The 24,411-nt window shown below is 43.0% G+C and overlaps 1 long non-coding RNA gene across 1 annotated transcript in view; it reads left to right on the top strand.

Annotated features, from left to right (window-relative positions):
* The first annotated feature begins 80 nt into the window (after window positions 1-80).
* Window positions 81-24,411, top strand: part of LOC104138193 (uncharacterized) — a 74,052-nt gene continuing 49,721 nt past the window's right edge. Inside the window, exons 1-4 of the long non-coding RNA XR_692881.2 lie at window positions 81-2,278; window positions 9,243-9,423; window positions 16,966-17,097; window positions 21,129-21,215. This is a non-coding gene — a long non-coding RNA (uncharacterized lncRNA). The remainder of the gene's footprint in view (window positions 2,279-9,242; window positions 9,424-16,965; window positions 17,098-21,128; window positions 21,216-24,411) is intronic.

Genomic DNA, 24,411 nt, shown 5'->3' with positions numbered 1-24,411 from the left:
CCAGATCTAAACCTAACATACTGAGGAACCATGCCAGTGAGAAATCTCGGAAGGATATTCAGGTCAGTGGGGCAATGCTGGTTTGCTGCTACAGAAGAGCAGAGCAATAGCCATATTTTGTCAACCCAGTAATCCAGCTAATCCTTTATGCTGGCACCATTGAGATCCAGCTCATGGCTTATTAGGTATGTGCTGATTTGGTTTTCTGCAGGCCTCCCATTGACTGGTCTGTGACTGTGCATATAAGACCCAATATAGATCTAGAGCTTAGAATTGGTACAGAATTAGTGGCTAAAAGCAGGAGAAAAAGTAGAAGACAAAGGCACCTGGAACAGTAGCTGGAAGCGGGTGAGGAGGAGAGGCAGGTAAGCACGCCTGAGGACACTGTGGCTTCATTTGTCGCATAGTGTGAGGGTGGTTGGGAGCAATAGTTGTCCCTAGTCCTTCGCTGTCCTCCTTCAATATGTGTCAAGACCAAAGACAGGATTTTCAAAACCAAAGCTTCTGTGACGTAGGGTTCGTTTATAGCTATACTCGATATATCTACATAGAAGCACATACATATGCTGCTGTTTAACCCAAGCAGTTTTGCAGCAGTCAAGGTTAACCCATGCAGTTTTGCATTCCCAGAAGGCTAAAAGCAGAGTTTCTACAGGTCAGTACCTCCCACCACAGGAATTTGAGAAAGTCTGTGATTGCACAGGTCCCCAAGGCTCCTCTTTGGCAAAAACACCCCGGGAACTCTTGGGTAACCCTTATTGTGGACTGTCATGATGGGTGCATTCACGTGGGCTGAGAACATGGTGTCACACAGCTCCTGGCCTTCCTTTTGCCCATCAGCTGCCTTGTACCAACAATCTCAGTTTCGTGCCCCTAACTAAGGTACTACGTATGGCTCTAGACAGCTTATGCAGGACTGAAATCCTATTAATTAATATGAATTAACTTATTTTGAATTCATAAGATTTTTATGACTTTTCTTTTTAATAATTCAAGCACTTAATACTTTCAGCTGCTTGCTCGGTGCTGATACAGGCTATAGCTTCAAAACTATATTTCTCCCTTTAACACAAAAGGTGAAGGCTTAGCTCACTATCATTAGATGGCAGCAAGACATACAAAATCAAAGTTGTCAGCTCTCTTGGCCACGTGTTAAAAACGATGTAGGATGTAATAAATGTAGAACAAGTACAGGGTTGATCTCGTTGCAGGAAAAAAAGTCATTTTTAAGGAGGTTTTGACTTTTCTTCACAAAAGCATAACGTCCAAAAACAGAGGCAAGGTAGATTTGAAGAAATGGCAGAGCTTTCTTTCCTCTGAAATGGTTTTGTTTCTGTCCTAGCCTTCCTAAATGGCTAGCAGGTTTTTTAGCAGTTTTTTTGTTTGTTCGTTCGTTTTGGCTTTGTGAAGTAGTTCCCTACATAAGAAGCTACTGGTGGACGGAGAATAAGGGAAAGTGTGAACCACTGTTTGGTTTATAATATTATTTGTCCCACTCTTTGAGAAAAATAGTGAATATATTCTCTATGAGTGAATAGTGAAAAAAGAGAAAATAGTGAAAAGAGAAAATAGTGAATAGATAGTAGTGAAAAGAGAAAATAGTGAAAAGAGAAAATAGTGAATATTTTCTCTTTGAGAAAATAGTGAAAAATAAAAGTCCAAAAAACCCCCCTGAATTTTCCTCTCTGACCTGGAAAACATGCAGAATTTTGCTCTGTGCTCTTTTTACCAGTAGCAGAAATAGTTTCCCTGAAAAAGAAAAAAACCCAAAACGCAGAGAAAGCAAAACCATTTTCTTTCTTGAAAACAATCAAAACAGTGATTCTGTTCAGCAGTAAACTGTCCCACCATCTCTTTCCAAGAGCTAGCTTCTGGCTAAAAGCTTCAAGAGAATCATCTCCCTCTTTGCTATTACTCCGCCTATTCCTCTTTCTCCTTGTGAAACTGCAAACTTTGCCAAATGATTGCTCTACAATTAGACGAGATGATCTGTTCTTTCTCCCAGATAATACAAGCCAGAGAAGCTACCCTCTGCTTACTCTAGTAGTTGTGACTAACTGTGGAGTTATCCTTATGGACTTGAGTGTATTATTCTTTTAACCCTTTCTTCTACTCCCTATCCCACCAGGTCCTGCTGCAGAGACGCAGCACACCCCCCTGTGTGAGGAGAGCAATAGATCTGCAACCAAAGTCACGCTGAACATTTATAAGTGTAGCCAGCTAACGTGTGCTGATGAAAGCTGCAACGCCTTCTCCTTGCTGACCGTCACCTCGCTAGGTATCACGCTGAGTTACAGTCATGCTAGCCAGAATTGATGAAACACTGTGTTAATATACAGGACTATCTAAAACTGGAAAAATCTGACTCCAATGAGGCTACGTTTTTCAGATTTTAGCTATAGATATGGCTGCCTGTTGCTGGTATGTGTAAGGGCATAGAAAAAACACAGAATCTCTTTTTGCAGTAGTCCTTTTTTTAAGTTGCAACAGAGCCTTGTCATACGCTTGCAAATATGTTGTGCCTGCTGCAACCTGGTTGCGGTCAGGGCCAACATTTGCTCCCCCTAAGTGTATTTTAAACAGTAATCATTAGTTAAAAAAAAAAGATTTTAAATTGCTCATTTGTCCCACGTAAGCTATGAGTGGAACAGTCATAACATTTGACGAATGGTGTTTGGATTGTTAGGATTATAAGGTAGAGGTGACAAAAATTTCATGCTTTGGTTGGTATTTGAGGGCATTTACATTTAATGTCTTTCATTCAAAGCATTCCTAAGATGTAAAGTAGTGCAAATGCAAGAGTAAATAGAGTAAATTGCAGCTCACTGTTAACTAAACAATTTTGTCAGCAGCTTATTTTACTTTCTGAAGGGATGTGAAATGATTGTTTAAATTGCTTTCATCTTCTGATGGGAATTAAAAAAAAAAAAAAACCCTAACAACCACCGAATTTCAGGTCCAAAACATGATGATTACTATCCATTTTTTGCTTTTATTTCATTCAAAATTCATAAAAACAGGTATTTAGAAACTTTATTGCAGCTCACACACTTAGACTCCACTATCATTTCTGCTTCTGATAGCCACATCTCTTCCTCCCCCAGTCTCCCTAAAATACCCAGGAGCAACCAGAATATACTCCAACACAACCTGTTGTTCGCCAACAGCTAGGTGATACAGTAATGAGGAGCGATTGTTACAGCTACCCAAATAATGTATAAAACTGCAGCAGCTGCTAGGCCAGCAAATTTCAAGTTAGTTTTTCAGAAAAATGATTAACTAAATGGCTACCTAAACTCTATTTTCTATCTATGTTCTGAGTCCAAACACGTGGCAAAAAAGAAAAGCCCTACCCCAGAGACAAAATTTTCTGTTCATTAGAACCATTGAATAGTTGCTTTTTCCCTCCAAAGCGGAGCATGGCATTTTTCCACAAGAGGGCACCAGATATGCATGTTTAAACTGCATTTCTCTGAATTTCTTGAGCCTATTTCCCCCTCTTATTCACATTACTTCTTCCACAAACAGATATGGACCTACTTAAACATAAAGGGCACAGGATTTTGCATTGATAGTGTGCTTTTCAACACCAAAAAACTGCCATCTTTTTTTTTTGTCCTGGATTAGGTAGATGCATTTTAGGTTCTGGTTCATACGCAGCTGAAATAGTCTGGGCTTTTCTATTAGAAATCGCTGTAAGTGTGACAGGGAATCATCTGTTTCTCAGTGCATATTCAAATTCACACACAAAATTCTACAGCAAAGCTATAATATTTTTATTAGCTTCTTCTAGAGAGCCCTGTCAGATTCACCCCAGTGGCTTTTCCTATAGATTCTAGCAAGACTTTCATCACAAGATGATCAAAATGTCATGAAAATGACTGCATTTCTCTCCCTTAACAGCATCAACTAAGCAGAAAAACACTGTTTTATTTATGCACCTACTTGTAGCTTTTTCATTCTACAGAACAAAGAAAAGCCTGGCATGGGAGAGGTAGCGACATTTAGAAGTGGCTGTCACCTTGGCGGAGTGTTGCCTTTCTGGGACAGGGAGGGGAAGCCAGTTGCCAACTCAAACACAAACTGGGGACTGGATCAAGGCTAGATGACATTCAAATGTCACAGAGCTCATCAGCTCCATTCAGATTTTTGGCTCAAATGTTAGACAATTCCCAGGAATGGCTTGCCTTGGGTGATATGGTAAAGAGCAGGAGCATCATGAGATTAAATGTGGCTTTCCTTTCTGGGCCGTTTCATATTACTCTTTGGTCAAAGAGAAACATGAAGTCCCAAGAGGACTCAGCCCAGCTGGACATTTCGAGGCTGAGACCCAAAATGTCTGTGGATTGACCAGGGCTCTGCAGGAGATCCTGTCATTTGCTCCCCTTTGCTCTCCTACTCTCTCTAAAGTTTGTCTGGTGATGGAGATGAAGCTTTCCCAGCCTCTGGGCCAACATGGTAATGAACTACCATCCTGCATTTTTGCTTTAAGTCAGTTGCATTTTAGCCTTTCCTCTAGCAAGCTAGCAGCAGCCACACTGCTGAATGCTGGAAAAGACTCCAGAGAGGCTAAGGAGGGCTCCACCACGAACCAGGACTTGGCAGTTGGATTGAATTCTCAGGAGATTTTATATTTTAAGAAACGCTGCGAAATAACCATAGGATATCAGAGTAGGCAAGGAAATGAGCTTTTCCTCACTCTGCAGGCCAAAGACTTCGAAGAATCATCATTTGCTTTCCAGCCCCCTACTGACCTCTCTCCTATAATTAGATGCACACGTTGTTCCCACGTAGAGCAGTAACTGGGGTTGGAAGGTTTCTTGTGCTCTTCTCCAGATGTGTCTCCTGCCTCAGGCAAGGCAAGTTCTGGGATTAACAGCTCCTAACAGGCAAGGTCATTTGAGACAAAACACTACCCCAAAGAGCCACAGCAGTGGTGCAATTGCTTTGCCTAGTTAGTGGTATCATATAGGCTGTGCTTATGCAGATGACATTCTTTATCCTTCCAGTATGCTAAGAAGGAATTTGTTTGCAGTAGACTATTTTTACTGCACCTGAATTCATTAATCTCTCCAAAAATAACATTGAAGGCACATGCTTAAAAAATTTTGCTTTCCAGCTTGCTGTGGAAAAACTAAGGACCCCTGGTGAGCACTTTATTGATGCCATTGATTTAGTATTTTTGCATGCGTGCAAAATCAAATGCCAGAAAAGCATAAGCAGGTAAACTTGATCTGAATGGGGGAAGGGAAAGGACCTCTCTTCCTTGAGCTACCATTGATTTACTGTGATGAGAGTTTTAATCAAGCCCTTGTACCTTTAAGCCATAAGTTATTTATTAGAGGAGAGCAGGGACAGTCTTTCTGAGGACTTGCTGACAGCCTGAGCTTTCAAGATTATTAATCAAAAATGTTCGGGTTTTTTTTTTTTTTTATAGGCACCACTAACTGCCAAATAATGTCAGATGGTGGAGAACAATATGAATCCCCCATAGAGGTCTATAAATAACAGCTATAAATGTGCCTCATAAATTACTCAAGGGGTTATTTTCCCCAACCAGCATTCCCTCCCTCACGTTCAAATTCAGTTTTATTCATCCAGTTTGTTGCCTTGCACTCCTGTGAGGGAAGCTAGGATAGAAGTTGCTAAAAGGACACAGCAGGCCAAACGCTGGGTCTCTGTAGGGGAGGTTTCCGCTGTAACAGGCACAAACCAGTGCTGGAAAGAGATCCCCAACCTAATGGCAAAACTGATCCCCTTGTAATACATGTACCAAAGCATGCTGCGCACCCCACACAGCCTCTCAGTTCAGCCACTGCCTGGGATTTATACCTGAAATGAAACCATAACGGGCCTGAGTCACGCTGCACAGAGACAACCCATGGCATGACAAGGGTTTTTACCCCCTGAACAATGTGTTGGTTTGGTGAGGCTCCTGCAGGGAGGAAAAATTTCTGCCTTAGGCTGTGCTTTTGAGGAGAGACAGAAGGTTTAAGACAGGGAAAACACAAGCTAAATAGAGACAATGGAGGGGAAAGGTCCTACCCAAAATAACTCAGTGGCACAGCCAGAAGTACAGAGAAACTGTCTTTGCTAAACTGTGTTGTCTCTAAAGGCATAAAACAGTCCAGTGGGAGGAGTAATATGCAGACAGCAGATGCTGTGTGTGTGTGTGTGCGTGTGTGTGTGTGTGCGCGCGTGCGTGCATTTGTGTATGCATAATACCTCAGACAGGGCAGTTACTGTCCACATGCGCCTCAGGCAAGGTGACCACTGGAGTAGCCACGCGTGGTTTAAAGTGGTCTCTGCTTATGTGTAAATGATGCCACATATAAAAGTGATTAACTGGCGGATTAAAAATCTCACCCGAAAGGTTTTGTTCTCTGTGATGAAAGAGGAGCCTGGCCAAGGATTTACAGCCCAAGCGCCTTATTGCCATAGTAGGGCTGTGCTTGCAGGCGAGGTTATTATGGTGAATGTTAATGATGGCTGCATCTGGGTAAAAGCCTCTCCATCACCTCTCACTGTCGAGGCCTCTTCCGTAGCTATGGAAATGGCACCTTCTGTTCAGCTGCTGCTTCTGATTAAAATTCAAGTGCAGAGGGATGGGGAGAGAAGAAAAGCCAGGGGACAAACACAGCTGATCAGTAAGCAGTACGGAGAAGGGGAAGGGTGCATTATACCTGCTCAGTTTTTTGGAGAGAGAAAGGGTGCCGGTACTGAAAAGCCTGAGGGTTTAGTTACTCTGACAGTAGCAGTTTAGAATGAGACTCCCTGTCTTATTTGTCTAGCATGAAACATATGTTACAAAAGAGTCCCTGCCATGAGGAACTTGCAATTTAACTACCTGCAGCAGTGGCAAACACAAGGGCAGAGTGGTGCTTTGCCCTGGACCTGACCAACCCTCTCCCTGGCAGGGCCAGGTAAGGAGACTGGGTTTTCTGCCTCCCTTGCTGCTGTGCTGCCTCCCATGGTTTAGCCGCTGATTAAAACACTTTAGTATTTTTTTGTCTCTGTAAGTCTGAAAACACATTTGCAAGAACAATAGCAGCTCAATAGCAGATTTCAAAGGTCTGTCATACATCATCTTCTAGCGCAGATTTTGTGTAACTGCCTCTGGCTTCAAACAATTGAATAAAGAAAGGGGCTCCTGCAGTAGGTATAGGAAAATAAGCACAACTTAGTTATTATAAATTTATGTTGTTATGACTATGACACAGTGGCAGTACAGGCACATCCAGCCAAAACTGGGGCTCTGCATTGTCAGAGGCAAACACTACCGTGTGGAGCATTAATACAAAAGACAGATAAAGGAGGCATATTAATGCGCACAACCCTCTCCATTTTAAAGTTGGAGAAGAGAGGCCCAGAGAGATGAAGTGAGTCATCTAAGGTTATGCAGGAATCCTGTGGCAGAACCGGGAGATGAGTCAATCTGCTGATCCCAGTCCAGGTCTGGACTGCAGAGTACGGGCAAAGTGGCTACTACTGCATTTAGGACCAGCTCCTTAGCTTAACCCTGGAGCCTTGGCCTCACTCCTGGCACCTCACTGAACCTCCAGGTTGAAGTTACAATCAGCAGGCTGAGGCAGGAGGGCTACTGGGAGCTTTGGCATTGTGAATGGGGCAACATCTGCTCACTCAGCGATTTACAGAGTCAACACTTCGTTTTGACAAATTTACTGCAAAGAAATAGAACTTGGAGCCATTCCATGGCTTTGCTGTGCCATCTTGGATCTCATCCTCCAAAAGCTTTTAAGGCATAACAACGTGCTTTTACTGTTGAAATTCTATGTAAATATTAAGTTATCTGCCTGGTGTCAGCACAAGTCAACTCCCTCTGTTTGAAAGCTGTTTGATAGCACCAGTGTTTTGCTATCATTACCACCCTCTAGCAGTGCACAGCCTCCCGAGGTCAGGGGTGCTATTGCTGGAGGACGGCCCAGCTTCCTTCCTCGTCATTTTATTGCCTCGCATGCATCTGGAGCAGGGTTTGAGCTCAGCGCCATCTGGATCAACACGTGAACTAAAGGTCCAACCCTGTGAATTTGCAGATAATGGGTTATGCCTTGCCCTAGCCACTACAGCGCAACCATGGCTCCCACAGGGCTAATTCAGGTTAGTGTGAATGATATCGTGGAAGTACTGAGCTTCTTTACCACTCAGTGAAGACAGTAGGTTGAGAAGAGAGAGCATCAGTGTCTTCAAAGAGACAACCCTGTCAAGACTAGATCCTGGGGCTGTAAAAGCATCTGTGCAGGAAACCATTCTTGAAGACTAATTATAAGCATAAACTTGATTGTGACCCGCCACTTGCCAGTGCACAGCTCTAACCCTTGTGGACTGATAATGTTGACCCTGTGCTCAGGGTTCAGTCCCAGGGGAACTGACCCTTAATAGGGCGTCCTAAGCTGCATCCATCAGGTGTTCAGAGAAAGCACCAGGTTTGACTCTAGATTATTTTTATGTTTGCAAGACAGGACATATCACTTCACTGCTCCCTGAAGTGTTAGAATCAATATTACAGGAAGCACCCCAACTGCGAACCCAAAGCAGGCTTATTTTCCCCTTTTTTAATGTGAACGCAATACTGGTAAAAGAACCAGAGCTGGGCACATTGCAGCAAGCCTTCTCCTGACCGTGCTGCCTAGCAGCTGATGCGCTCCCCATGTAAGGATTCTCAGTCCTTGGGTTGTCATTGAGTCATTTGCTAACCGTCACTTCACTACACCAGCACAGGTTTTTGTAGTCTATATATTTGCCCGACTGCTTAGATGTGAAAGGTTTTGTATTTTAACAAGCCTTGGCCCAAAAAGCATATGTTCCAGTCTATTTAATCTGTATTAATCTTTCTATTTTATTTTAGCAGAGCTAGTCTGGAGTTGTATCAAATTCTGATCCCAGTTTTACTGTTTTGACTGTTAGAGTTTTGCCAGTGTTCCTGCATATCCACGCTGGGTTTGCATCTGAGGTTATGAGGTACAAATCATCCTTGCCATGGAAAGAGTTAAGAGTGAGCTTCATAGGCTGGTAACTGAGATCAGAATCTGGCTTATAGCATCTCCCCCCCGCCCCTTCCCTGGCTCTGGCTAAACAGTTGTGCTGGGAACTTCAACTAGAACAAATCAGCTGAAAATAATTCTGAACAGTTTGTTTTTTCAGTTAGACAGTGCAGAGAGAGACATCCCTATGAATAATTATGCATCTTTTCCCTGCTAAAATCATCACTTTCCCTCCTCCAGATTTCACTCATCTCCACGTTGGCACCTGGAGCATTACGTGCTTTGGTGGACAGTAATGACTCAGCCAGGCAAGGGAGTACGTGCTCCTCGCAGCCTGGCAGCCCCACAGGCGGAAAGATGAAGCAGAGGGTGGTACAGATGGGAACATTCTGCCTTCCTGAGGACTGGATCGAAATGGGAGGTGAGCTATTATTAGCATCAGTGTAGGTGCTTTTAGAAACATGCCAGGACGTGGCTACAAATTCAGGAGGGGAAACCATGTGCCATGGCAGAGGTACCTCTTGTAGTTATTACAGGAAGTGCCTTTTAGTTCATTCCACATCACAGCCACTTTGGACCATTTCTTTATTGTGCATTGCTTTGCATGCACTGTTTTTTAAGTACCCGTAGAGCCACTTTAAGTTCAATTTGTAGGAGAGAAAGACTATATTTTGTCATTTACTTTATTGTACAAACAGCCTCTTCTTACCTCAATAGAAAGAATAAGGAAAACAGAGCCCAGAAAGACACTACTTGGAGCTCATATACAACCTTAGTGCTGATTTTTCATTCTCTATGGTCAGCCATCATTTAAAGCCTTTTCCCTCAGGGACAGGCAAAGGGAAAAGCTTTCTCTCTTAGGATGACCTGCAGCATGCCCTAAGAGTGCTTCTGTCCCTCTATGGACTAGCAAGAGACTCTACTCACCTACTCAGCTGGGGATGCCCACACTGAAGATGTTTGAAATTGCATGCTATGATTATGTCTGTTTCTGGACTGGCTGGTGGAGGGTGGATTCCTTTCTTATGTGCCTCAGTTTACCCCCTGTAAAATAGAAATATGACTCTGACCACCATGGTAAAGAGCTTGCAGTTATCCTAATGAAAGCTGTCACATTGAAACAATATAATTATGCAATGCTACATATGCTTAGGTTTATTCCTGTGATGAAGCCATGAGTCAGATTCTCAGAAGTAAAAAAAAAAAAAAAAACTTGGGCTAAGAATTTTTCAGCTCAGATTCATTTATTTAACTCTTCTCATCGTCTAGTGTTGATTTCAGCAACAAAGACCATGTCCTTCATGACCAAACTGCTCTGCCTTTCACCAAAATGAAAAAAAACCACTGAGCAGAGCAGTTCCCTTAACCCTGACAAGGGTTAAGGATACTAGCAAACCCTTAAGAGTGGCAGTGACCAAATCCCAGTGATTCAGTGGGAGGAACCCAATTGCAACGCAGGCCCTATGGTCTTTGGGGGAACTGGCTTTACGGTTTATTAGCAAATATTCTTTGTTAAATGCATGTGTGTGGATGGTGCTGAGTTTTATCAGCCAGTGCCCACTGATCTAATGGACAACGGAGAACTCATTAGCGCAGCTCTGAAGAATCCTACCCCAAACCCCACTTTGTGCAGCTGAACAGATCAAAATCTGGAAACATTAGAGGGAAAAAATAGAGAGCAGTTTTTGCCCTTTCCATTCCTGTGGGGCTAGCTTACTCTGATGTTAACAGCCAGGCCTTCATTATCTGTTACTGGAGACGTCACCCTTCCTAGCACAGTGAGATTGGCTGATGTTTCTTTTCTAAGCCAGTTATTCCTGGTAGTTTATTTCTATCATGAGCAACATCCACCAGAGGGCAAGATTTCCTCATCCTGTACTGGAGAAATCTCTTCCCCATCCAGCCATTCCATATTAAAAACAGAGCTGATCCAAGCTTACTTAAATCAATGAGAGTATTTCCATCCACTTCAGTGGTCTTTGGATTGGGTCCTAGAGTTCTTTTAGTAGAAAAAAAACCCAGCAAGATGTTTTATATAAACTTAGAAACAAGGTTTTATAAACTGAAAAAAAAAAAAAAACCCTCTGGCATTTATGCACTTTGGGTTTAGCTGTAACTTGTCACATGGATGTTAAATGGTCCTTTTATTTATAAGAAGTTTATTTTTTAAATACCCATGTTATGAACAAGCCACAGCAACAGAGGGGGTGTAATCCAAAACCCTGCAAGTTTTGAATCTTCTCTGCAAAGCTATGCTTGTACAGCGTTGTAGTGGAGCTAACAGTGCTCATTAATGCTTGCATTCAAAGGCAAGTGCCTGAAAGATAGCTTTAGGCTGTCTTTAGCAGAGTGTGTTGGCATGTGCATGTGCATGTGCATGTGCATGGCTATAAGCACAGTAGTACCAGCTCGTTGACTGCAATGGGAATTGATGAAGCCTGAGGTTTGAAATAATACTTTGCCACCTAGAGGAAAATCCATAGTCCTAATCCTAGGCGCAGATCGGGTGCTCTCTTCAGAGCTCCCGTAGTAGTCATAAGGAAATGCTGAAGGGACTGATGGATACAACCCCAGCCGCGTAATTCAGAGCTGGGGGGGACATGCCATCCCTCTGCCTGCAATTTGCTGCCTTATACTTGCTCTCTGGGGGCAGGGTGTCTAAGCCAATGCACACTGCCAAAAACAGAGGAGGCAGAGCTTGCGGAAATACAACAATACTGTCTAAAGCAAAAACCTGTTGACCAGCAGTTGAGTCCCGAGGACAACTGGATTCAAATTTCTCTCTTCTATCTGCATACATCTGAACCTATTTTTCCAGAAGTGTGAATATAGAGAACCCCTGGATTCAACAAACTAAATCTCTTGCTGACCCACTATATGATTCGGGGCAAAGCTATTTTACAGCTGAAGAAATGGACATTAAAGACCTTTAATAAAGCTCAGACAGCATCTCAAAAGCACTGTGTCAGCCTAACTCCTAGGGCTGCTCCAACAAAGGACAGCAAGAATTTTATATTGCCTTTAACAGAAGCAGAGTTTTGGCCAATGGAGAATAGTTAGGAAAAAAAAATCTCCCCCGTAATGTTTAAAAAGCCCTTTCACGTTCTCTGATGAAAGATGCGATTCAAGTGTACAGTGTTTGCTGGAAGTTTTCCCTCCCGCCTACTGCACTGTTTCTAGGCAAATATCTTGCCCTTTTGAATAATATGGTGTAGAGTGAAAAGATAAACTCATGTAATTATCCCTTTTCTTTTCGTGGCTGTGTTGAAAAGACAAACTACCTCCTTCAGCATTACTGCTCACAGAAAAATTGGGCCTGAAGCATATGTGGAAAGATGAGTCTGACTTGAAACATCTTTCCTCACACCCTAGTTCTTGAGGATGCTATGGCAGGGTGCAAAAGCAGTTCATAAAGGCCCTAGGGATCACAAAGACCTCATTTTCACAGGGAAGGTTATCATCTTGAAGCTATAATGGACGTGTGGAGGAGTCTGGGAGGGTGGAGGAGGAATCACTGCCACTTTATCAAGACAGCAGGAATAAGAGATGCGCCCAAAGTCGTATATAAAGATCTGTGTCAGAGCCATTACTTGCACAAAGTTCGCCTGAGTGCCCAGCCAGCCTCTCCACTGCCTAGTCTTGCTGCGTCCTTGGTGTTCATACATATGGTGGTCACCAAAAGAAAAGGGGTAAAAATATACTGGTTACTCTGGCCACCCTTTGGAGCCATATCTGTTCTGTGCTGAGATTATTTTGGTCATCAGAGCTGTCAAAAGTTACGCTAGCACTAGAACTACTTCATTTAACCACCAACACAGCTTAGGGGAAAGTTCAGGAACATCTGAGAAGATAATATTAGCACGTGTCCCAGTTTGGAATTGCAGTTTGCAACCCAATATCAGGGGAGTGGAAACTCCTATTTTGAGAAAAGCCTCTTGGCATCAGACCTGCTCTATGAGTTTGATTTAGAAATAAGCCAAACTGCAGATGCCATAGTCATGTATCTGTGTGTGCTCTGATCCAGAAAGTATTCACCCCACTGGCTTTCCGTTGCATGAAAATATTCCCAGTGACAAGCATTCACTATGGAAGGATGCAAGAGTGACTTCAGCCTGACATCCAAAGGGAAGAGACAAAATAATCCCAAGCCAAGAGAGAGGGAGGCACATGCTTCCTTTATGGCTTGAACATGAGATTTCATGTGCACAAGGACTTTGCATTGGGGAACCTTCAGTGAGGACAGAAGTGTCAGTCTGAAAGCATAATGGCATTCTCCTAGGAAAGTGCCCTTGTTATGCTGCTTTTCTTTCCCAAAGAGATTTTAATTCATTAGGTGCAAGTAATGGATTGTCAGGCTATAACTAGTCCCATTTCTGGTTGCTGCAGTTCTCTCTAAGCAATCTGTGGTTTAAGGCTTAAGAGAAAAATAAAACGTGCCTCTGTCTCATTAGAGGAGATAGCTTGAAATAATGAAATATTTGCCAGAAAACAGTTCTGTGCCTTTGTGCTCTTAGAAAGAGGACAAGCATTCGCAATTTTGCAACTGTCAAAGAAGCTTAGATTCACAAATATTAAGTCTTTTTTGAAACTATGATTCTTTGTCTGGTTAATTCCCCCACTGATTCCAAGATCAGGCCTAAGAGTTTGAGGCTGAACTATCACATTCTTCAGAAAGTTATTTAGTCTTATTAAAAGACTTTCAGAGTTGGAGAATTTGTCACATTTCTTGGTAATTTGTCTTGATGGTGATTTGTTCTCACCAATAAAATAATGCATCTAATTTCTAATTTTCCTTCCAGATACCAACTTGTTAAAATGAAGCAAACAAAATGAAAATAGTCTCAATGTCTTCCAAAAGATCTTAGGGGCCCCAAAAGAATGGAAATCCCATTTCTGAATCATGCTACTTATAGTGAGCAGTTCTGGAGCTGCAAGGCTGGAAGGGGTTGGATAATATTACCAATACTGATCTCAGACAGCAGATTCATTTTTCTTTGGTTGCCCTAAAAATTACTTTTGGTTTTTATTACATGTTAATTTTTTTCTGTAAATTATTCTTTTGTATTCCTTGATTATTCTTTTGTATTTGAGTAATTCCAGGCTTGCCATTCACTGAAAAGGTCTCTCTTCTAAATTTAGATTATAATGTTATTCACTTTTATAAGAGGTGTTAATATCCCTTTGGTTAAGTATAATTAGATGTTAATTTTCAAAACCTGAAAGGAAATTATGCCCCTAATTCATCATTTGAAATAAAATAGCTGGTTTGAAAGGCATATATGCTACTTTAAACAAAGGTCTAGCCATTTTTTCCCCAAACAAATATTCCCCTCAATACAAATTAAGATGATATGATTCTAGTTAGATTAATGACACCAATTAAGCTAACACATTTCTGAAGCTCCCAGAGTTCATGGAATTGAAGAAGTCAGAAGATCAGCAATTGCAAAGCACCATAATTCCACCACTTGCATGTTGCTTTACTGGCTCTCGCTTCTCCAGCACTAACCCATTTACAGCAGCTGACGCTGTATCCAGCTGGTATTTTCCTCACCACCCCCTCCTTACCAAAAAACATTGGAAGTGGGACTTCCTCTGTTAAAGTAAGCAGAATGTATCCTTTGGGATTGGGGAACCCTAGCTGTATAAAGGGAAGATACAAAGACTTCATTGTTAACTCACTGCGGCGGTCAGACAGCTTCTCCTGAAGATTTAATCCTGCCACGCCAATCTTTCATGTTTCCTTGGTCTTCTCGGTTACTTGCGAGCATTCTCTGCTGCTAATGCCATGGCTGATATTCTCCAGACCTGCCTGCTGATGTCTGCCTGGCTTGCTCTGGCATTTCCTCCACCCGCTGGGACACCTTTGCAGAGTCACCATTGGAGCTACGGAGTGAAAGACAATGAAATTTGCTCATTACCAGGAAGGTTGCTGTGAGTTGAACCATGAGGAAATTCTCCTCTCTAAGTGTTTAACACACTAACAGCATTGCTCAGTTATACCGTGTGTTTTATTATTATTATTACTATACAAGCAGCATGAGAAACCAGCTGAGCTCACAGAGTCCAAGTACAGGGGAACAACAGGATCCCACCAGTGCATGTACCTATTCAGGATGAGCTCTGTTGGCCTATAAATGCCTTGAGCAGTCGAAAGATAGACTTTCCTCCCCATCTGTTGCCATTACTGCTAGCGGGGCCAGAAATCGCGTCTGGCAGCAAAGTGCATGACTCTGAAGCGCCAGCATAAATCAGTAGTCCCGAAGCCATCAGTGGAGCTATGTACTCATGTGTTTGTAGGGCAAACAGATCGAGGGGGACAATTCCCTGTCTGCCCTAGACTTCTTTCCCCACTGTTTGTGAGTTAGAGTAGCGTCTCATACTCTTCCCATTTCCAACTATGCTGTCGGGTCCTCTTCCTTTCACCCCAGCTTTGCTTTCAAACTTGCAGAGCTGAGTAGACCACAAGATGGCAAGGCTGTGCCAAACATGCTCAGAACAAGTATTATGTATGCAACAGGTGTTTATTGGCCAATTTGATGTTTGCCACTTGCTTTGATAGACACTGAATTGTATTTTTATACATAGCTTCCAGCAAAACAAATGTCCCCAGTAAAATGCCTGATGTGAACCCTGGGTATGGAGTATTTAAGGCATGGTCTCTGTGCAGCACCAGGAAGAGATATCACGGCTTGGAATGTGATTCTTATGAGTCCCCTGGACCCTTTTAATATGCCTAGATCCATATGTAAATACAGCTTGAGATGAGATTTATATACAGATATTCCCGGTGAAGCCAGTAGATGCTTCAGGCATGTTACAAATGAAACAACAAGCCAACCAAGCCTTATAATTTAATTTAACTGCCTCTTTTTGGGTGTGTGTCATGCGTTCAGAATTAGACAACTGAATTCCCAATCAAGTGTTCTTTGGATATAACAACATAGTGAAAAGCATAAAAGTGCCTTAAAATAGACTGCTAGCAACCACATGGAACCTATTCTTTTGGCAAAAGAAGGAGGCAATTTATGGATCTGGACTTGGCGTTCATAAATAAGTACGTGTTCCTTTTTCTTTGCATTGGCATGTTTTTGGATTTTCAGATTTGCCACGCACTTTATAAATTCTCATATAACTATTCAGATAGTAGATGGGAATGCACAGGCTCTTCTGGGGACATGAATTTATCCCATTTGAACTGGCTGAAATAAGTTCTCTGTTAACCTCCTAACAAAATTCCTTTTGGGCTGGTTATTCTAATTTTTCCTGCAGAACCTACTCTGCTGCACTGTGAGGAAAAGACTTTAATAGTCTGATACCAAACAAGGTGCTTGTTTTACTGAAGCTGTTCTGAACATTATTTTCCTTAACGGGAGCAGCAGCAAGTGAGCTTAAGCAAACAGCAATTTTACTTTGTTGCCTCTACGTTTTGTGATGTTTGATAGTAGCAAAATGTCACATACCTTTCTTGAAGTAACTAAATAGTAGCTTTGAGTCTGGAGTGGAGGCAAGACAGGCAGAACACCGGAAACACACGGAGTCTGGTGATTAAATGCAACTTGTTTAATACAGGTCACCATGCAGTAGCGCCTGAACTGAGTATTAATAAAAGCACACTTAAGAGATCCTTTTCTTCTGCAGAACTATGATTACGCTGTGATAGGAGTCTGAAAGAGGAATACTGAAACTGGAAATGAGAGTCAGCTTTCCAAACAAGTCTAGATAAATGCAAGGCCAATGATATAGGAATTAAAAACAAGCAAGCAAGCAAGCAAGCAAGCAAAGCCCATGCATCTTTCAAATGATCTCTCACTATTTTTAAGGAAGCTGTATTTCTTAGAGGCTGGCTGATAGCTTTATATGTGATGTTAAGGATGGTTTCGGCAAAGAATCCATGATGGGTGTGGGGACTTAAAAGCTTGAAGGCAAACAAAAAGCAACAGGTTTTTTTTGTGTGTTTTAGGAAAAAGTTGCTCCTTACAGCGTTGCTCGTCTTCCCACTGCGCTCCACAACATCTCCTCCAGAAACAGCAGTTTTGAGAAGGGGGGAACAGCTCTCTGTGAGATCACCTTTACGTTACTCTTTGGAGCCCAGGTATTACGTATCGACAGACGAGTCTTCCTTCAACTGTAAAAGCCACTGAAAGAGGATCCCTCCCCTTCCCTAGGCAGCGGATTTGCTTAATTTTCAGGATTGAAAATAACTAAATAAAATGTTAGGAGGGCTTTTTTCCTTGGGGTGGTGGTCGTGGTAGTTCACGACCCTTGGGTTTAACAATACCACTGTAACCAAAAGACTTGGTTTACATGTGTTTAAGGGAAGAAGTGCTTTGAAAAACTAAGACTCACTGGAGATAGTCTTCCTGCCTGCCCCCTCCTCCACTACATCTCCGGATATAGCACCATTAGTTTGAGATTTTTATAACTCTCAAGGGAAACTCGGAACATTCCTGAAACTGAAGTAGCGTTTTGGAGTCCCTGAGCTGGAGTTCAGATAGCAGAGTCTCTCTCAAGGATAAATCATGGGAGCTGCCAGCATATGGGACATTCGGTTTAAGAGGCATGGGGCCAATAAACATTGATGCCGTTACTTGATTCACTAATAAATAGTAAATATTTCATCTCAAACTCGCTCAGTGTGATTTCCAGCAGCAATATGATGATAAAAAAGCATCACTGCGGAGGGTAGGTAGTGTTAACAAAAATCTAACTTATCATCAGGGCTAGCATTTGCTGCTGGCTGCCTCCACCTCAGCAGCTATAATGAGGAAAGAAAGAGCAGTAAAGAAACAGGCACCAGCTCCTCAGCTAATGTCAGCACCAAACAACACAATGGGAATTTTAATGTAAAAAAGAACTATCTGTTTATTAAACAGATAAAGAACTAGATAAAGAAATCCCCCAGTAAAACAGAAACGAGCAGTAGAGCAGAGCCTGCCTTGGTGGGGCCGAAATTCTACAGGGGGATTTCATTTATTCCTAGTGAACTTTTCCAGTTTTCACCCCCGAGGAGCTGATCTGTTATGGTTAAAGGCTCGGGAGTTCAGGACGGATGCGTGGGTGGGAACCGTTCCACTAGCCAGAGAGCGTATTGCTGCCTTCATATACGCTCTGCCCCTCTAAATTATTGTTACTGGGCAGGTTAACACGAATGCAGAACAGAAGCCGAGTGCGGCGCTCATCTGTGCGGCTTGTTATTTGCTAGCCGTCAGCTCCCCTTTCCACCACACGGGTTGGGACTAACACTATACACCTTACGTATAATTAAGCCTGCCTTGACCTAGATGCTTCCCTGGCCGACTGTATTTTCCGTGAGCTTGGGCACGTGGAGCTGATGAGGAGCGGGGATATTAGGGTTTTAGATACTGTGGCGAATAACCCCCCCCCCCCCGGATATAAGGGAGAACCCGCTGACAGGCGACCTGCCGCTCCCCGCGCCCTTTCTGGGACCCCAGCGCGGCCCCTACCGCCCCCGAAGGTTCCCGCCCTGCACTCGGGAGCGGATTGGCTCCCTCGGATCACGTGGTCCGGACTGTCCATCAAGGGAACCTTCGAGAAGGTTGGCTGAGGCGCGTGCTTGTTGCCGCTCCGAGGGGTATGCAAATAGGCGGATCGGGAGTGCACGCTTTGATTGGTCGGTTTAGTCCTCGTGGGTGACTGCGTACCCGATCGGCCCAGCTATAAAAGCCCCCGGGCAGGCGCCCCCTGAGGGAGGTGCTGAGGTGGCTCTGACTGGAGCTGTCTGGCCGCCTCCTGTCGGAGGCGCGTTCCTGGCTGAAGGTGCCGAGTAACCGCGGCGGCCGGGCGCCGGCGAAGGCTCCCGCCGGCCTGGGCTGCTGTTCGGGAGCACCGAGGGGTCCTTCGCGGACCCGCGGCCCCTGCCGGCTGGGAGCAGCACCGCATACAGCCTAAGTGTAACCGCCGGGGCCGGCTCTCCTGCTTTGCCCCTGCACCGAGGGGCTCTGGGAGGCCTCTGGGTTGAGTGCTGCGTCTCCCAGCTGCCTTTGGGAGCTGTTGGCCGCCCTGTCAAGGGAAGGGAAGGGAGGCCAGCCTGCCTGCAGGGATCCTGCCAGCAGGCCCAGTGCATGGATGCTGTGTCCCCCATCAGGGGTCCCCCTGCCAGCTGTGCTCACTCTTGGTTTGGGGTCTAGCTGTGGAGCCTAGGCATCATCCCAGTCAGTGGCCTTGTTTTCCTTCATAAAGGTTTTCTTTATTCTGGTTATACTTTTGACTCTGCTATTGTTACTCTGTATAGTTTTGTACTGGTGTGTATATAATGTGTATATGCATATACACATAAGATCTGTTTACTATTAGGTGCATGCTGTTGGGTTATTTTGTGACTCTTATGGCTAATAATTGATTAATTTTACTTGTATAATTCTAGTGTCTTTCCTGTTACAATCAACTGTTTTGCTGTCATGTGGCCTGGCACTTGTAAGCCCTCTCACACCTCGGGAAGGCAACCTGCTAGTCATCCAAAAGAATCTGCAAGTGGCAGTCAGTGATTTAATATGCATTTTCTTGTGCTCTTGCACTGCTGGCATGGACTGTCACAGATACTACTAGTGACACTGTAGAAAGAGATCTAATAGTGATACCATGAGGTCATGTAATGGTTGCCCTGTGTTATTTGTTGTTGTCTGTGTGCTCTAAGCTAGTATTCAAGTGTCTACAGAGCTTTGAATCAGAGTGGTATTAGTGGGACGATCTGCTCAGATTAATGAGGTTTGCTAAAAGTAGAGTGTATTATGTTGGCTGAGCTACCATGTGTTTGCAGTTATCTGCTGTACAAGTGGCCATGTAGGAACGATGTCTGCTCAACATCAGTCAGTAAAGGACTTGTCACACAATAAGGAAGCAGTACAGAGTAGCAGAGAGCCCTTTTCCCACAGCTTTGGCCAGCTCTATGAGGAGTGATAATAGTATCAGCTGCTAAAAGAAGAATCGGGTGTGCATGTAGGGGGAGGGAGTGAAAAACAAGTAGCCAGGTGTAGATCTAAGCATATAACTGGCTAGCTGGAGGAAACAAGCAACAAATGGGCTATTTAATGAAGTGCTCTAACCTTTTTTCCTTTCACTTTGAAGCATGTATGTGAAGGAGTGGAGACACAAGCTGAGAATCTCCAAAATCACATACTTTCAGTAAATGAGTTCAGGGCAGGTTTTTCTGTTTGAAAAAAAAAAAACCTCTGCATGGCATTTCAAGTTTCTAAAGTAAATTTTTAGATCAGCTGTTGACTTTCTATTTGCTGGAGCCTATATTTTTTTCCCTGGTTTTTGCAGTCAGTCTCAATTATGGAACCTTAAAGGCTTTGAATAAGATGCTCTGGGCTAAGGTTAGAATCTGCGTGTATATGTATGTCATAGGTATGTGATGTGTGTGTACATACATGATGCGCATGTGTGTTTGTGAACATGATACTACATTGTTTCAGTTTGTCCATTCTACTAAAGAAATAGCTAGTTTTTCAATCAACAGTTTTCTCCCTTTGGAGATGCACAGCAGCTAATAGGATAATTGGATGGCCTGATTGGAAAGGACTGCAGGCCCACGAATGGGAACTGAACTGATATCCTGACATCTTGCTATGCAAAGGAGACCTAAATCTTGTTTTGCCACTTGCAGTAGCATCATAGAGCTTTGTTTTGATGATTTGTGTAAATCAACTGGAAAGTAAAACATGTGGGTTCTGAAAATTGTTTGCTTGTGCCAATTGCTATTCTGGCTGGATCAGCCAGTGCTTAGTTTTACACCCAGTGGTTAATCCCAGTGGAGTTAGTTGTGGCTTTAGGGCTTTGTCTAGAAAGTGGTGTTAATGCTCTGTATGAATGAGGCATGAATTTACACTGAAAAGTAATAGAATGCTCTTGGTCTGTCCTTGTGATGGAAGGACTTCTTCCTCATGTTGTTCTAGAGGGGCATTTTCCTGTATGTTGAGGGACAGCAGTATGGCATGTGAAGACTTGAGTTCAGTATTGTTGGATCTGTAAAAATTCACCAATGTTTCCTGCAAACTCATCTAAAACAAATACCACTACTCCAGGGAGTTATGAGAGCAAATGAAAAACTTTGAGCTGGTAATATTACTGTATTGGTAACTGCTTTTCTCTCCTCTACATAAGGACACAAAGGTAACAGTTCTGCGAGCTGTCTTGATGGGAGCTGTATCACTGGAGTTGATGGGATTCCTTGGTGACTGCTTGATATGGGTAAGGAATGCTGGATCTGCTTCAATATATATATTTTTAATTGGGTTGAGAGGAAACAGGATCAGCCCTTCATTTTTTGGGTATGGGAGGTATTTTTCTTCTGCCAAATAAGTCAAGAAGAAAATGAAAAAACAGCTTACGCAGAAAACTTCTATCCATCTTGTACTGTGTTTTCTAGGGAAGAAAAAAGCAAGCCACAGAAAAACCCAGCATGTTTAAATTGTAATGAACTGCAAAAGCTGTAAGATGTGTTTTGGTATCAAAGCATGTTTGGGTATAACACTCAACTGAAATTCCATCCTTTATTTGTTACCTCTCTTCTATTGTGCATAGGTAAAAGACTTGATTTTTAGTTAGGCTCTTGGGAATGTTTATGACAATTTCTTACATGTCTCTGACGCGTTTTGTGGGCTCTCCTTCTTTTGGGAGATAAGACTATTAGATTATCAGGGCTGCTTCTAACTGTGTCTAGGAATTTTCCCCTTGTAGAGCTAATGAATGCAGCGATAAGCTAAGCCAGCAGTAACAGATCACTGGTAGCCTGTCCATATAGCTGCTCACATACAAATGACAATGGTAACTGCACATACAGGCTAGATCTGGATAATGGCTCTAGGCCTGATGTCAGGGGGAGAACTTGCATTTCCCCAAAGCAGTTCAGTCTAATCAACTTTTTTTCTGATAAAGGCTGGTGGCTGGTAGTTGCATTATGTGAACTAGTGGATTAGCTAACATGTATTTGCTCACTCTGCTGTTTCAGCGAACAGCAGAAGTAGTTCATTGTAAAAGCCATCCTAGCATTAGGCCAGTAACAATCTGATAAACAGAAAAATTGATATTTTCTAGCTCTTACTTCTGTAATTGCTAGCACAATGTCACTTACTGCAAAAGCATGTGAACCCCAGTAAAGCTTCTGACTGCTTTGGACTTTGCCTGCAGTTAGATTAACAGAGCAGAAGCAACAGCATTAAGACTGCTACCAGGTTGCTACCATGTTACCAGGTTGCTTCCTTGCCTGAATCGGTGTGACCCTTCTTCCTCTGGGAACTGAGTAGCTGTTGAAGCTATGGGTTTTATCCTGTAGCGGGCCATAACTAAACCTGTAGTAAAACTTTCTCTTGGACCTGAGTCTTTATTTATAAAGACTCAGTGGGTTCCTGAGAGCATCAGCAGAAATCAAGTTTTTTTCCTCTAGGAGACGGAGCAGTCACACTGGCATAATCAGTATGTGGGTTATCAAATACTGCATTCAGACTGGAAGATGCTGTTGAGTGTTACTTTAGCCAAATTCATAACTGAGCAATTATCTTCTGCTGCTTGGAGTTCCAATTGGTGAAGGAAATAGCCATTTTCTTATCAAAGTTGCAGTGTAATGTTTACGCAGGTACTAAGACAGGTACCTCCTTTCATGCCTGAGTGGAGATTGACTTTACCTTTGTGTGTAGTTTATCTGTCAGTTAAACTTAATGAAATAGCTTGGGAGCCTTCAAGGGGATATGTATAACACAATTTCCCTATTGGAAAGGCTTAATTGAGAGATGCTTCTAAAAGCACTTAAGACACTTGAATGGAGTGTACTGCATGAATAGTATTTAGGATATTTTAATTTCTGTGGTGTCTATAACACAATTTTGCAGTAGTAACAAAATTCAGAGCAACTCTGGGATTTGTGGGAGGATCATCTACAAAATAGAAGTTTTCTAGCTAAGGGAAACTAAGGACTGATTAAACTTTATTTGTAATGCTGAGCACAGACATCTGGCTTCCTTTTATAAAAAAGGATATTGTTGAAACTAATATGTAGAACTGAGAGAAGGAAAATGGAAATAGTCCCTTTTTCTCTAAGTGATGTCACTCTGGAGGAAATCGGGGATCTCCTGGGGCCCTCCTGCATGTGTGTCTGTTCCCTGACAGTTCAAGCCAGAGGAATAACCCAGGATAACCTAAGAAATGGCCTGGAGCAGAACTCCTGTGCAGGGAAGTACTCGGCCATGCTTGTCCATGGTCAGGACCTGAGCGATGGCTGACTTTTCACCCTTCACACCTCAGGCACAAACAGCAGCCTTGTGGCTCTTCTCATTGTGCTGCTATTAGCAAGGCAGGCAGAACTCCATCCTACCCTGGGCTGTTGCCCCTTACAGAAAAGAGGATGTGAAGGGGGCAGTTTATTCCTTAAACTGAGTGGGCAGGAGCTGCTAAGAGTCTAGCAAGACAATTGGAGCATCAGGAAAGGGGAGGAAGCTGACTCTAGAAAGCACTGGCAAAATTTGCCTGTTTCCTGTAGTCATAATGAAACAAATGTGCCAACAGTTTGCTTTCCACCCCCCACCCCCTGCCATATATCAGCTTTTCAAAATACTTCATGGCACTTTTATGAGCTTGAACATTCCTGGCACAGTTGGAATATCGCATCCCTTCTACAGAGGGGAATTTAAACAGTGTAAATGGGTTGACTTGCCTAAGGTCAGAAAATGGTGACCAGTTAAGAAAAAGTTCTTCTCCAGTAGGTGAGAAACTAACTTCCTTCCTGCCCTCACCTGACAGGTTCAGTGGGACAGAAGGGAATTTGTTGGGTAACAGAGGAAGAGCTTATAACCACGCTCCTATGGTTATGTAGAACTGTCAGTCTGTCTTAATTGAACTGCATTTATTTTGTTAGCAAAAACAAGCCTTTCCTGCACCATTTTCCCACCATTGATTAAAAATAGCTCTACCTCCGTTATCCCACAGGACATCTAGTGATCACAAGGACGTTCTGATCTTGTAAGTCATTACTTATAGTTGCAACATTTTCCATATTCATTGAGGAGGATAGATGGGAATTCCTTAGAGCAAGGCCTATGTTAGTTAGGTACCAAATCTTGGACCTTAGCTGAGGCTTGCAGGCAGGCTCTCCTGTAATATGAACAAATACAGTGGCAGGGGGTAAATTCTAATCCCAAGTCAGAGAACAGTCCTATGACAGAAGCAGAGAGCAACTGTTTCACTTGCAGGTTTTTCTCCAGAGCTTACCTGAGACACTGTGAAACTTTCGAGGGTCTCTCCAGTGAAAACATGTAGGGTTTTCTAAGTTCTAGTATATTGACTGTTGTGGAAGTCTATCTTCCCCTCTCTTGATCCCTTCATAAACCACAGGAAAATAAAAATCATTCAGCACTATCTTCCCAGCGAAATGGGCTGGATTTCATGTGGGACA

This window comes from Struthio camelus, chromosome 27 (genome assembly GCF_040807025.1).
Source record: "Struthio camelus isolate bStrCam1 chromosome 27, bStrCam1.hap1, whole genome shotgun sequence".
NCBI classification, from domain to species: Eukaryota; Metazoa; Chordata; class Aves; order Struthioniformes; family Struthionidae; genus Struthio; species Struthio camelus.
Note: the sequence above shows the minus strand (reverse complement) of the source record. Positions and strands in the feature narration are given on the sequence as shown.